Genomic DNA, 16,132 nt, shown 5'->3' with positions numbered 1-16,132 from the left:
TTGAACCTTGTACAGGGGGATTTGGAATTCTATACATGGGGGTCAGGGGTTGCAAGATGGAAGGATTTGGGCGTGCCCTGTCCTTCTTCTTTCTTGTCCCTAGCATCCATGTTCAGGATGATGTTGGCACTCACAGATTGGTTTAGAGTAGAAAGTCACTGTCTAACATAGGTGATAGGTATTGGAACATAATTGTAAACATAGCATACGTAGTTTTTAGTATAAAAGATAGCACCAGCCCGAGAGGTGGAGTGTGTGCCTCGGACTGACCTGCAGAATAGACCTTGGCAGGCCAGACAGAAAATGTTTATTTTTAATAATAAACAACCTTGAGAACATGAACCGAAGACTTCTCAACTCCTTCTTTGGCTGCTGGATTGGGGAAGAGAGACTTTTAACAGAGACACACCTCGGGATCTTCCCAACCAGACCAGACCAGAGGAGATCGCGAGAGCTCTTGATGGCGCATGTTATCTCACTGGCTTTGTTATCTGGCTTGCTTTGCTACCTTGCTTTACTTGCACATCTTGTTGCAATGTTACTTGTGGTTAAATCTTTTGTTACCTACAACTTAAGATTCAAGACGGAGATGTGCAAGTAATGGCTGGATAAAACCTAGGGCTTGAATCTGTATGCAGTGTTGAGTATGGCGCCTCTGCACCCTAAGAGTTGTTTTTCAATTTTATGTTAGAGTAGGGTGTTCAATACGGGACACAATGAGAAAGTCAGTGCACTTGTAGAATTGTCCATCCTTATACCCTGTCAGCTATATGGGCATAAATCAGGAAAAAATATGTGGATAGAAATTCAATAAATAATCATGTTATATAGTCATTTGGTGATTACATGTAACTGCAATGTTGTAAAAATTTAAACAAAATGTAAAAATGTAAACATTTACCAATGTTTCATACACTAACATTTCATGTGTGCTTTATTCTTTTTTCTTAAGCAGTGAAAATGGGCTATGAATAGTTGTCATAATGAGAATAATAACCAAATCAATGAAAGAAATATATTCTCATTGTCTACTGTAACAGCAGAAGTCTGAAGAACACTTGTGTGTGAAGACTGCAGATTGACTCAATGCAAATTGTTACACTAGGTAAATATAGCAATGTTCCCATTGAATCAAAACATTTCTTCCTCTGCCATATGAAAAATTACTGTAATGAATTGGATCCCTATGGTGTAGTTGGTCTGATTTTTTATTAAGAATGTCTCTAAGCCACGAGAGAGAGTACAAACACTGATGAGAATTGTGTTTTAATTGAAATCAATAGCAAAAGTCTCACTGATTTCAACAGACAGGATTTCACCTCATATGTGAAGAAAAGACTTGGAATGAATGTCTCATACTGTAGATATAAAGAAGTAAATTCAACAGCTCCCATGGTTCTCCTTGAGTTCTGAGAAAAGTGAAGGAATTGTGGCATGATGTTTTCTTTATGCTGAGTGATCTTATGGGGAAAAAATTTGGAGTCTAAAATTTCTAATATTTCTTCCATGTATCTGAATAATTTCATTAACGGGGTGTGTTGTAAGTGATTCAGGAATGTCATGCTTTAATAATAGATTAGTTGGCATATGAATAGTCTGGAGATCAAACCTTGATATCTGTTCTATTTCCTCACAGTATCCCTAATTTTTTCTTTACTGTTTTCTTTCTTTTGTTGTCTTTTCCTTTCTCATTTCTTTTTTCTTTCCTTTGCTTCTCTCTTTCAAAAGAAAAGGTCCTATAGCGGTGGTCTTCGCTGCTATTTTATGGGGGACATAACTTTAATTTTCACTTTCTCTTTACCATGTGGAATAACTTCTACTGGAACTAAGAAAATCTGTTTGAAAATAAGATATTTAGAAAGTTAAAGAATGTACATTAAAAAGTCAATCTGAAGCATTTGATAACATTCCATTAAGAGTACATGTTTACTGGCAAGAAGTATGCTAATGTTAGAGAATAAGCATGAAAAAATTCATTTAATGAGAAGAAAAAAGTCCTAAAAGTTTTTGTTCCAGCATAGTTCCATTAAGTTAGAGGATTTTTGTTGATTAGACTGAATCTACTGGCTAAGATTTCAGAAAGCAACAAAAGGAAACACATATCACACAACTTCCTCCAAACCTTTTTGCTCAGTAAGGAAATTAAGTAGTTATGCTCAGTTTAAGTTTAGGTGGAAGAAGGGATGTTAATATAATTGTGGCAATATTATTGATGAACTTTCTTTTTAATGTCTTGCATTATATTTATTTTTCCTTCTTGTTCTTGTGATTGCTAATTTTTTCCTGTGTAAGTCAAGATGTACTTTTCCCTAGCCTGCCTTCTGATAGTCTTATCTTTCCTGTAGCTTCCATTATTTTCACCTCTGTTACATCCTGTGTGTTTTTACTTGTACTGTATTTATGGATGTAATAGCTGTGATACACTGTTCTGGCTTCAGAACAAACACAGAAGAGGGAATAGTTTGTGCATGTAGCCTTTCCTTCTATTCTCAATAGTCCTATCTGTCTCCAAATCATGAATCTCTCTATTTTCCTTCCAGTAGTCATTCTTAAGCCAGAGCTCCTCCTTTGAAATTTTGTGAATCTCTGCCACTTTAGCTGATACAGAGCTGTCGCTTTGAATTTTTCTTCCCAGAGCCTTTTGCTACTGCATCCCATATTTTTCCTGAGCAGAAGCTAAAGACAACCTTTCTTTTATGCTAAAAAACAAGTGGCAAAGTGAAGGTCCATTTTTCAGTGGAAGTTTTCAGTAGCAGTAGAAATACAATAGCAGTTTGGTTCAATTTGGATAACTATACTCTTCTTTAAAAATCTCAAAAGATAACTTTGACAGAGTAAAGTCTGGCTGCACAGAAAATTTAGAGCAATGGAAGAAAGCTTGGATTATTTGACTTCAATAATGCACAGATTAATTACCTGACTGCCATCCTAGGACAGCTATAGATCTTCAAACTGCAAATAGAGAAAAGGTTTATTAAAGCTCAGACTCATGTTCTGTCACGCAACTGATATCTGGGATTATTGAATTGTTTCTTGAACCATATGTATGTTATGGTTTAACCCCAGCCAGCAACTCAGCCCTACACAGCCACTCACCCACTCGCCCTGGGTGGGAAGGGGGAGATAATCTGAAGAGTAAAAGTGAAAAAACTCATGGCTTGAGGTAAAGCCAGCTTGATAAGTAAAGCAAAAGCCATGCACACAAGTGAAGTAAAACAAGGAATTCATTCATTGCTTTCATTTGGCTGGCAGGTGTTCAGCCATTGCCAGGAAAACAGGGCTCCATCACACGTAATGGTGACTTAGGAACACAAACACCATCGCTCCAGAGGTCCCTGCTTCCTTCTGCTTTCCGCAGCTTTGTATGCTGAGTGTGACATCCCATGGTACTGGATATCCCTTTGGTCAGTTGGGGTCAGTTGTCCCAGCTGTGTCCCTTCCAACTCCCTGTGCACCTCCAGCCTCCTCACGGGTGGGGTGGGGTGAGAAGCACAAAAGGCCTTGACTGTGTAAACATTGTTCAGCAGTACTGGATTACAGTTACCAACACTGTTCCCAGTACAAATCCAAAACATAGCCCATACTACGTGCTATTAAGAAAATTAACTATATCCTAGTCCAAACCAGCACAGTGTATTGGAGATTTGTTCCAGCCTTACAGAAAGGAAACTCTTCTATATGTGTAGAAGTTATGTCATAGTCTATTGTAATTTTGGTATTTAGAAAAGAAGGGTTTCACCTTCAAATACAGTGGGGCTTGCATATTTTTAAATGTGTGTTATGAGATAAAAAAAAAATAAAATCCAGCCAGATAAGCTATAAAAGAGAGTTGTAATTATAGCCACTGATAATGTACTGTACTCACATTAGAAAGTTCCATTTACTTTTGTATGTGAAGGTAACATGTGCAAGTAGAAATTTCCTTTACTTACAAAGAGAAGTAATCTAATATAACTAATTGTACAAGGTCAAAATGTTGTATACTTTGTTAATACAGGAGTGCCTACCAGGCTTATTGAACTGTGTGCTGTTGTGTATATTGGATTTGTATGAAGGTTATTGATTGGGCAATGAGTGCAGAAAATACATGTTACATCATTTACATCAACACATATTGGTGCTTTTTCTTTCTTTCATTTCATACTGTTTTAAGACCTTTACTGGAAGGGTATGGCCGGATAAAACATAGCTCTTTCTAATATTCTTTTGTTAGAAATAAAGTTATATAACATCTTAGAAAGTAAGGGAAAATAAATTTTTCTCCCTGCCCATAAAGAAAATTGTACAGGAAGAATTTATGCATTGTTTTTAAGATTTCCCCTAAAGTACATATCTATCTGCAGATTTATTTTATTGAGATTCTCATCTCCTTCAGAAATTAGAAGTTTCCTCTCAGATTAAATGAACTGTGATGGGACAGTAATGTTTTCTTATTCTTGCAGAAAACATAGTTCAGCTCAGATAGTCTTGAGCACTCATTTTTCCTTATTATTTTCCTTTTCTTTCTTATTTTTCTTTTTATTTTCATTTTCTTGTTTTGCTATTTTTTAACAATTGTAGAAGAAGAAATAGTTTCAAAGGAGGAGAGGAATTTTGAGATTATGGGGTGATGTATGCTTTAAAAATATCTTAAGAGATACTGATGAAGAAAAGGAGCTAAATCAAGGGAACATTTAAAAAAATATGGCACACATAGCCTGTGAGTATACATTACATATATATATACATTACATATACATACATTACATATACATTTGGATTCAGAGTGTTTAAATACCATTTAACTATCCTTAGTTGGATTAGTATTAAGAAAGAAAATAAATTCTATTTCATCTCAATTCTAAGACTAACCAATCATTTCAAGCATTTCAGTCTCTAGTCACACATTAATGCACACAGATTTTCCGAAGAAATAAGTACTCTTCTTGTTGAGGTGCAAGGCAGTTTACAGGTAAAATGCAAGCACACAAGCATAGATTTCCCTTGCTGTGTATTCACAGTGCTTCTTGTAGTTTTAAGAAGCCCCCTTTTAGAGTGCCAATTAAGTATCTCATGATACAGCAGCCTGGTGGTTTTGTAATGTTGTCAGGATAGCCCTGCAGGGTGAAAAAGAGTTCTTCTAGTCTTGCAAGGGACTCGCAACCCTCTCCAGAGTTAAAATACCTGCCACCACTGTTCAAAACTCTGAGGTTTAAAGGGACCACATACTTAATTTCTGCCTTTTCAAATCAGTACTATCATTAATAGTGTGACTTTTTTTGCTTGGTGGAACATTAGGATGAAAATGTAAAAGTATCAAATAATGTACCATACTTTCACTTCCAACTTTTTACTCTCTTTTATGAGTAAATGAATCATTAATACATTTCCTATTGAAACATTAACTGTTATACAAAAGTGATTGCATTTTCATTTTGACCACTTTTTGCAACCACATTTTGCAACCACATTTTGACCAGGTACACAATTAATCTATAGGTGAGTGAATGGTAATAAATACACTTTTTTTTTTTTAATTTAAGGATTTCTAGTAAGCAAAGATATTTATCTTATTTCCCAGTAAACAAATTTAAATATTTTAATACATTAAGTATAAATATTGGCTCAGGATATGCCAAAGGTGGACAGTTTCTTAAACCACCAAAATGCATTGCATGAGTTGATAATGGTAGTGCAGCTGCGATGACAGAAGATTACAAAGCAGCGTATATTCTGCCTAATTAGGCTGCACTGTTAAAGATGCTGGCATTGAAGCAGTCACAAAGGAATGGGAGGAAATATGTGGAATTAGACAGCAGAATGAGAACTTCCAGTAATGGAAGCACTGTGAAACACAGTTTTTCCTCATAAAGAAAAAAAAAAGAAAGGTGTATTTGTGTTAAAGTATTTCTGTCTTCCATTTCAGTTAGTTTGAGCTCATAAGCTAGAATGGGAAGTGTTTTACCATTTTTATTACAGTGTTCTATAAAACAACATTTTTTTCCATCTGTATGTCTGTGTGGATATAATTGAGATGCATAAAACATTAAGAGCATATTACAGGCATAGAATCTGTATTGTTCTTTCAGTCATTTTTTATTGCACTTGGAGATGTATTCTATCTACAAAAATGTTTCCCTGTATTGGGGATCTTGTTTTGGAACATTGACAGAATTTGGAGTAGCAAAGAAAGATTGTGGAGACCAGGAATTATTAATGAATACATCAGTTCACAAGAAACCCCCTTTTACAGTAAAGGTAAGCATTAGTGCCTGAAAAGTTGCCAAGTGAGTGCAGTAACTTCCATAATTATGCAGTTAAAACTGTCTTCATCATGAAAGCATCTGATTAATTTGAAGATCATATTATTTTATAGGGTGAGAGAGGATGAACTTCGTGCAGCTTGTTAGTGTGGCCTCAAGACTGTAGAAAACTTGTCATCTGATTTATCACTAAGAGAGAGGAAACCTGGCAAAGCTAGCAAATTATAAACACTGCAGCTTTCAGTATTACCAACGTTAACAACTTTTGACATTAGATTATTAACAGTGCTTCTTTAATAGTAAAAATAAGAATTTATTACTGTAGCACCTAATTGGATGGAAGTGCTTCTCAAAATAGGTGAAAAGAGATACTGCCTATCCTGAGGGCTTCTCAAGAGTGATTTAATGTGGTGTTAGAAGTGAGATGTAGTCATGAGCATTGATGGCTTTATCCTGTATAACTGTCATTTGTATATTGATATTTCCAAAAATGGAATAAGACACCAGTTTTAGTTGGCTAACTTCTTGTAGGATCTGCAAAATAAATTGTTCTGAATGAGGATCTTAGTAGCAGTGCAGGTCAGCTCAGAAGAAAATATACATAGGATATATATTGGAAAATGCAGACAATATGTAGATGAGTGTGTAAGCTGTGGAAAAAATACCAAATGGGAGCACAGATTTTGCCTATTTATTGTGGTTGTTCTACTAAAATATAGTAGCCAGGTGTTATGGTTATAGTAGCCAGGCTGTTTATGGTTTACTCTCAGGAGAAATACTGTCAAGAGATGACATGCCAGTTGTGCTCACTTGGAAATATTTAGACTTCTTGATTTTTCTGTGGAGTGTCTTTCTTTGGGGAAGAACAACTTTTCTCTGCTCACTATAATGAAATATATGGACTGTTCACTTGTAAGACTTATTGTAGGATTCATTTTCTGCCCACTTCTTTAAAATCAGCTTATGTGAGCCGAGAGGTTAATTAAAATACAGTTCACAACATAGATGATGAATTGAAAATCATTTTGTAGTTACTGATTTTCTGTTTTAAAGATAATTAGCCCTGCTTAATGATACAGTATTATGCTGCAGGCAATATAGATGTTGATTGGCAACTCTGCTGTGGGACTGAATTCCTTCTAGGAAGTCACTGGACATAAAACACGCATGTTTTATGGAATAAACGTATCCCTTGATTAAAGACAGTTCAGTCCATAATTTTGCAATTTTCCCACAAATAAGTAGCAGATCATCAGAAATTACACTTTCTGTTTTGCTAAATTAAAAACCATTATAAAAGGCTTTTTATCCACAGGAGTCAGCAGAGGGTCAGGTATGCTATGATAAGCTAACAGCTGCAAAAGTGTTCAAATAAGTTCTGGGCTGTAGGCACATTTCAGCCTCTACTCTTGGTTCAAGGACATTGCTTTACATGAACTTGTAGTATGAAATCTGCACAGATGACTAATTCTGCTACCTTGAAGGTGTATTAGGGAGTTGAAAGCTTTTAAATGGACATGACTGGTCATCATAATATTTATATGTATATTTTCTTTTATGTTTCAGGAATGTTTTAGTACACACTTTCAAAAAAACCTGCAAAGCAAAGACTCATTTAACTAGCACAAAAATCACTGAATCAAAGATAATAATTTATAACCTATCTTGCACTATGGTATCATGTGAAACAAAAACAGTGCAGCACAAAGGGAGAGAAAAGGAACAGTTTAATGTTAGCACTGATGCATTTCAGTCGCTGCTTTCTGAAAGTTATCCTTGAGATTTTGATGGCCTTCTCGAATTCTGTTGTATTAATTTGTCAGTAAAAGCATCAGATGCTTGGAAACAACTGTTTGCCTCAGCCTCCTGCAAAAAATGGATGAGGAGAAAAAAAGCAAATAGTAGTTCACTGTATTTGCTTTTCTTAGTGGCATTGAAAGTGACCTGTTCTTCAGTTGGTACTGAAAAAAAGAAAATAGTAAAATCTGTAAAAAATTATATATGAAACATATCTTGTATAGTGATTGATTCTTTGTATGTCTATTGGAATCATGGGTCAAGTACACATTCTGACTATCTTATGTGTGGTTGGAAATGTGCTGGGAACTAAGTTACATCATAGTGCATTAGAAAATAGCACAAAGAAAAAGTCCTTCTATTTCTTTACTTATAATTTATTATTTATTAGAAAAAGCTGGTGGACTGTGAGCATTAAAATTTTAGAGAGAAGGAATGATCTTTGTGTTACATGCAAACTATGTAGAGTAAGTTTGGTTTAATCCTTGATTATGGCCTTTGCATGCTATTGAAATTATAATAATTGTGTTATACAAACATGTATTTCCTGTCAGTATATTCCTTCATTACTTCTGTTTTTAGTCTGAAGCAAAACATATTTAGTTCAAGTCCTCAGCCATTCATTTTTTGGAAAGTGCTTTAGGTAGTTTCTGTACTAGCTTAATTTACCTCCACCACATCTATTACAAAAATATCACCAAAAGATTTATAAAATTAATTACTAGTACTCAAACTTCTGATTGAATCTCAACAACAGATTCTCTACTGCCTCTTTCTGGTAAAACATTCATGTCTTAGAATTAAACATACTGAACAAGAAGACATCACAAGACTGAGTATGTTTAGACAACTAAATTCCACTTGCATTGCCTCCCTAGTATGTTGTACCTTCTACATGGACTGCAAGGCTTCAGTCCACCCTTCCAAGGGTGATGTAAATACTTCTGCATTCCTGAAATCCAGGTGCACTTTCTGGATAAGGTTAACTGTAAGGTGTGTCATGTTTCTTTCTGTATTCACAGTTCACCGGGTACTTTGAACACTTCAGCATCTCAGCTCCTGCATGCTGATGTTGCACCTGTGACATTGAATGAATGTTCATATATCAATTGGTCAATATAAAATTCTTGTTCTTGATTCTAAATTTATAGTTAAACATGAGCATAATTTACATATCTGTTTCTATAAATGTATATGTCCTGTTAAAGTCCTTTTATCAATTAACCAACAAATAATTTTGTTGTTTAATTGTTAAAACTTTGTGCTCTTGTTCATTAGCTGTTACAGTGCCTTATATCCTCGTCTGCTGCTTTGCAGGTCCCATTACTTTTGAAATTTACACTCTTCTGGTGGTAGAGAGACTATAGTCACTCTTTGTTCTTTTGTTTGATAAGTTAAATTTTATTCATACCTCTAGAAGAGATGCCTCACACGGTTTTGATCATTCTTGTGAATCATTCTCAAGTCTTCTCTACTTATGTCTAGTGCGAACTCTAGGCATAAGAACCAGTTACATTATGTTAAAAATTGTTTATGAAAACAATTTTTCCAATGGCATTTTTTCCCAGGGAAAATCCATCTTATAGGGATATATTTTCAGATACATTTGATCACTGGAGTTATAAATAACAGTAAAAATGGTTATCTTGTCCTTGGAGACATTTTGTGCATGAGGACAAAATATACTATAATTGTGTCACTCTTAATGGCTGATTGTAAAAGATTTCCTTTAACAGATTGCACAGCCTTCCTAAGCAGCCTGCTCTTGTACTTCATTGTCCTCACTCTTCAATATACTTTCATGATTTCTAATTTAAATGAGCATCACTCTTGTTCTGCATCAAGACTAGGTTTTACATATTTTCTGTGTATAATGCTGAGGACTTTGACAACCTTAGAAATTTATTTCATACTTTAATAAGGAAGGAGAAATAGTTCCCTTCCCTCATTTGCCATAAGCAGGGTTGTATTTTCCTGTTCTACTTATTGCTGTGAATTTGATAATCTTCATTCAGCCAGTAGTCCCACAGAAGACTTATTGTTCTTCTTGGAGCACTACTATGTGGTACATACAATCACAAAGAGGAATATGCAAAAGTATCAAGAAAGAATTGAAAAAAGACTACAAGAAATTAAATTTTCAGTCACTAAGAAGTTACGAGAAAATATATAAAATTAGAATGTTCAAGTAATCTGTTTTCCATGCTGAGAAATGCCATCTCCCAAAGTAGAGAAATTCAATTCTTCTGGTCTTTTTGTATGTGTTTATTACAGTTTGTTTTACTCAGCAGGACAATAAATCACTTTTATTGTCTAGCAAATCTACTTCACATAACTTTTAAATACCAGAGGAGATGTACCATGTTGCTCTTTTCTGTCATGATAATAAATGAATGCACAATAAATTAATGTTTTGTTGTTCTTATTTTTAAAGTAATGTGACAATTAGGAGAAATTTCATACAATATCCTTATCCTTAGTAGAATCCACAAATCTTTTGCACAAATAATTAAAAAAGAGGAGTAGATTTTATGTGTTTGTATTGCTTTTATATGACTCTTCCTATCCCTAATAGTCAACAAATAGTTTTTTCTTATAAATTACAAATTTGTTTTAGATATCCGGACCTCAAAGTAATTTAGGCTAAAGCTTTAAGGTGGATCTGCCCATTTTTCCCGAGACTATTTACATTAAAAAGGCAGGGAGGGTTCCATGGCTAAATAATATTTTGTTAAAGTAGGAAAAGATAACCTGAAAAAAATCCACTCATAAAGTGTGAGTTTGCAAATAAATCCTTGCATGCTGCTTTGCAGAAAAGTACTTTCCTTTGAGGCTGCTTCTGATAAAGGGGCTTTTATCCTTTTTGTATGTTTCACCATGCTCTTGACAATCCACTTTCAAACTATTGGATAAAGGTCTAATGTGACTTGACAATGACTTCTTCCTGCCAGCATTAATAGTGACAGATTTTTTCCTTTATGTTGCAGGTTGTTTATGTTTTGAATATCTGCATTCTTGAATATTTTTTGATATATCTGTTGCTTTTCTTTGAATTCCAGCTGGCGCTCACAAATGGTCATAATCACATGCAGCACAACAAACCTCTATGTTTGAATAGCAACTTCCAAAGTTAAGTAAAATATATAAAGTACAAGTTGCAAATAAATAAATAAACTAGGTATCATTATTTGTGAAGCTCTCATGTCTCTTTTTTGGTTGCCACATAGGCAGGATTTCAGAAAGTATTTTTTGTGCCTAGGTTTCTTTAGTCGTCAGAACAGGAGATGAGGTTGGAATCTGACAGGTGAGAGAAAGACTTGGGCAACTGCAAAAATGAGTGGATATGGATGGCAATTTGCAAAGCCTCTAGACAAGCAGACTAGAGCAGAGAACTTGGAGGAGGGTAAAGAAGTGGGTTATGTGAATTCTCAGCTGAGATACCACTGTTCTGAGACAGAAGGATGGTGTTTATCGGGTAAGTCAGCTTCAAGTCTGGGAAAGACTGCAGCGCTGTGATCATACTGCTTGGATGTTGCCACACACAAAAGGGCTTCTGGAAAGCATGTGACACACAGGACCAGCTAAAAAATTCAAACAAAGGATTGAAATAATTACTTTATGATGATCAGTGGTTGAGAAGCAGCATAAAAATAAGGAAGACTAAAATGAATGGGAAACTTAATGTATTCGGATGAGAGTCTATTAGTTAGGATTTTTGATGCAAGATAATACAGAGAAAAGAAAGAGAAAAAGAATATTATAGCAGGAAAAGAGGAAAATGGGAACTGAATTTTTCTCTCTTAATTATCTTCAGAGAAACACATCTTTAATTAATAAACAGTTATAATAGTCTTCCAATATTTTTTGCATTGCTTTTGTTACAGCTAGCTCTCCTAATGAATAGCAACCTAACTCATTACAAATTTCTCCAAATATATGTAAACCCATGATAGGGCAGAAAACTAGATAACAAAGGGACTAATGGAGGAATTACAGTAGTATAATAATAAAGGGAATAATTAGATCACATAAGTGAGGAATAAGCATTTTTTCTCTGTAGATTTCTCTAACATGGTATTTTCTCTGACAGCTTGAAAAGTGGAAAGTACAGTATCACATTGTCTCTAATTTCCTGCAAGATAAATCTGAATAACTCTGTTGAAATTGTAACTGTAGTTTGCTAAGAAAAGTATCATCCAAATCCATAATTACTGTTATTTCATACAGTATTTCATAAGACTTCAGTAAAATCAAATACTTTAAGAAAGCCATTGAAGCTTCCTGAGAAGCTTCAATACTCAACAGCAGAAAATCCATTTCATAGCAGGGTGTCATAATGATTTTCTAAGCCATTGTCTTAAGAAAAACCTTATAGTTTCCTTTAGTCTCACATGGATTGTGATACAAAGTAGCCCCAAATGAGGGATTCTATAATGTCGCCCTGATTTTGTAAGACTTTGTTAAGCCTTCTGATGTTTACATTCTTTCAACAAACTTTCTCACACACAGTTCTGTAAATAACATATGTTTTGCATTCTTTCATGGAGGTGGAGAGAATTGATGGACCCTTGGTCTGTCCAGTGGCATTGGAGAGGTGGCACTGTCACCCTCCAATCCACTGTCACCTTTGGAAAACTATAAATGTTGGAGTCAGAAAATAAAGCTTCTTCTTTTTTGTTCCCCTCGAGAGCAGCAGTGTCTGTGTCATCATTTCGTGCCTTATCACAACACTATAACTTGATTTTTTTCTTTTTGAATCAAACAATTATCATGGTATGAAATAACTAGCTGATTCTACCTGTTTTGCATAGGATGCTATGTTGTTTATTACTATAAGAAAAATCCTCCAGTGTTTCATTAACTTGGGGACAGCGTTTGTGCTACTTGATTCCCTTTTTTCTTCTCACAGTGAAAAATTGTGTGCCAGGTTTTGCCCTGTTATTAGTATTGCAGCTGTGCTACTGTTTAGTGCACATGTTGTTTTGTACTAATTTAGTAGAAAATAAGTTCAGAAGAAAGTACTTGTATTGCTGCCAAGTTTTGCAATTATTTTAACTGCTGGGGAAAATTATATTTTGCACGTATGGGTTGTGAATTTTGTAAACAACATGTATGATCCATCTGGAGGAGCAGCAAACTGGTGACATCCATTTTCTCTCCAGAACTTCAGAAGAGTTTAAGGAGATGTCATCTCGTCAAGGATGAGGCGTGTGATAGTTTGATATTCTTCACTCTTTTTGGCACTAGGATGGACGAAAAGTATTTTTCAGCCCATGCTGTCTTTTTTTTCCAGTGACCCATTAATTACCTGAATTGATCAAACCTATCCTGATTCCCCTAGAACATTCAGCTTGCTTCCAGCAGTCAGCTCTCTACCAGAGACTGTCTTCACAGGTTTTTCACAATAGATTTGTCAATTTAACTTTTGAATTGTTTTCTACCTTTCCTTTTATGCAATTGACTTATGTAAGTTTGTATAGTAATGTGGTTCTACACTTCAACTGCATGTTGCATATGTTAGGCGGAAATTGTTTAATTTTTGTTTAAAGAACCTCCAACTTGTCGTCTGATAATTTGCAGATTTTTTTTTTTGATCTTGCACTGTGAGAAAATGGAAAGTAGGTATTTCAGTTTCATATGATTAATGATTTTATAATAATTTATGATATCTCCCACCAGGAGCAGAAAAGTTTTTATCAATTTGATTCTTCTTGTAAATAAGCTCTTTTGTTTCTGTGTTCCTCCCTGATACCTATGTTATTTTAATGTTTTATTAGAACTTTACTGAAATATGGAGATCAGGACCACACACAGTATTTGTCATAGGTGCTAATTCTGAGTTTACATCATGGCATGACACTGGTTTTGTGTTTTGTTCTTTATTTCTGTCTAACATGCTATTTGACTTCCTGATCTCTCTTATGCGACAAGTTAGATTTTTTGTAACGTTATCTCTCTGCCCCATTTCCTTAGCAATAAATAGCTAGTTGGTTTTGGTATTTTGCTTTTATTTTTCCCCATTACTTTTTCAGTTTGTTTTGTTTTGTTATGAATTTCTTGACACAGACTTTTGTCTGATACCTTAATTCCCAGTCACCTATTATCATAGGCAATTATTTTCATCAGCTTTTCTGTTAATAATCTATCCTCTTTTAATAATCTACCCACTTACTCTTTAAAGACGGTGTTCATATCTTGATATTCTTTTGCTATCAGCTTCTAAATGAGTGCATTTGAATAGACGCTATACCAATGATATTTTCCTCTTTTAATCAGTTGTTTAAAATATTTTTGAAATAAATTTAATTGTTGCAATTTTTACAATTGTTGCAATCTTTTTTCAAAAGCTAAAATATTATTATAATGCATTTCCTTAATGTTAAAATTTGTTAGATGATAGGAAATTTGAGTATATTATGATCTTCAAGTGTCACATTCTGTACCAAATCTTATGCCAAATTGATGACAAATCTCTCTTCTGGTGTGTTCCCTCATTAATCACTTCAAGGAGTCATAAATAGGAGACAAAAATGTCACCTCCAATGGACATAACTGTTATGGAGTCTACATATGCCAGCTAAATCTTTCATTAATATTGTCTCTGACTTCTTAGCAAATTGTTCTCATTGTTACCATTGTTACCAGGGGTGTTTAGGCAAGATATTTTCCTTTATCTATATTTCCACGGGTTTCAGTATGGTAGTTTTCTGTGTTCCTTATTGATGTGGGTGATATACAGTTAACATGATTTAATGTATAGCTCCTTCCCTCTCCTGGTTTAACCTGTATTCTGTTTCTCTATAAATGCCCTGTCATCCCATTCACTATCACCTTCTAGTAATCGTTTGAGATGCTTGACAAATATTAATTTAAAAAAGTGTTATATCTTTAAATGTCTACGTGATAAAGTGAATTAATAACATATGTAGGCTTCTATCTGAATGAATTGACTTATAAACTCTTTGAAAGCTGGATTTGATCACTACAGCCTAGACTTTTTAATTCTTTGCACATTTTAACTGAGGAAAGGCTTAAACTATATAAAGATGAGAGAAAAAATAATTTCACTGTCTGGTTAAAATGGCTAAATTTAACGCATATACTGGCATTATCTTATAGAACTGAAATTAGTCTCTTGAAATGAAAATCACTCAGGCAACCTTAGAAGCTGATTCTTGTTTTGAAATATTTCTTTGGAGGGTTATCTTTAGGCAGCATTTGTCCCCTGTGTCTTGCAAGTCCCTGTGCTAAAGCAATCATCTGTAACTGTAATAGTTGTCCTTTACAGAGCCTCTCACATCCTCAGAACACTACACAAATACTAATAATATTCAATAAGTCCATCTGAGGTAGAGGTTTGTATTATTAAACAGTTTTTCATTACATGCTTAGGAGATGTTCTGACTATGCAAAGCACTATCTGAAAATTGTATAAACTTTTGTGCACTTGGTGATTGTTTCAGATATTGTTTAACATTTAAACTATTAAATAACTAAGTGATGTTTTGGTTTTTTTCAAAAACAAAAGGAAAAATATTCAACAGGCTTTCCCAAAAATTTTGGAATATGCTTGATAAAGAAAAAAAAGTTTTACTGAATCTATCCAAGAGAAAAGGACATCTTGTGAGATCAAACAGTTTTAATTTTTTTAAAGGCTCACTGAAATCTCTGTTATCAGTGGTATTTGTTGATAAATTTATGTATTTAAGTAAGTGCTGAATCCTTCTGTCCTTCATGAAAAACTACAATGCTTCTGAAGACTGAGATCGGCTAAGAAATTCATACTATCTACAGCTGAGAAAAGCAGTGCATATTAAAAAAAGTGTAAGTCAAAATTGAATGATACAGAAAAGATTAGCGTGGGTCTGCCTGCAAGTTCATGGACAGAAATGAGACTATTCCTTGAGAACAAATAACACTACTCGCCTGAAAGAACCTTCTGAAAGGTAGGTTGGCCAAAAAGAAATGAGAGAAAGGGGGATCCTGGAGAGAAGGGATGTTGAACAGGAAGTGAGCACAGACAGGTCTCAGAGGCTTGGAAGGGAAATAGGAAGGCATGGAAAGCAAATGGATAGACAGTGTTTAATACAATA

Source organism: Pyrgilauda ruficollis, unplaced genomic scaffold, assembly GCF_017590135.1.
Source record: "Pyrgilauda ruficollis isolate IOZ18807 unplaced genomic scaffold, ASM1759013v1 scaffold43, whole genome shotgun sequence".
NCBI lineage: Eukaryota > Metazoa > Chordata > Aves > Passeriformes > Passeridae > Pyrgilauda > Pyrgilauda ruficollis.
Note: the sequence above shows the minus strand (reverse complement) of the source record.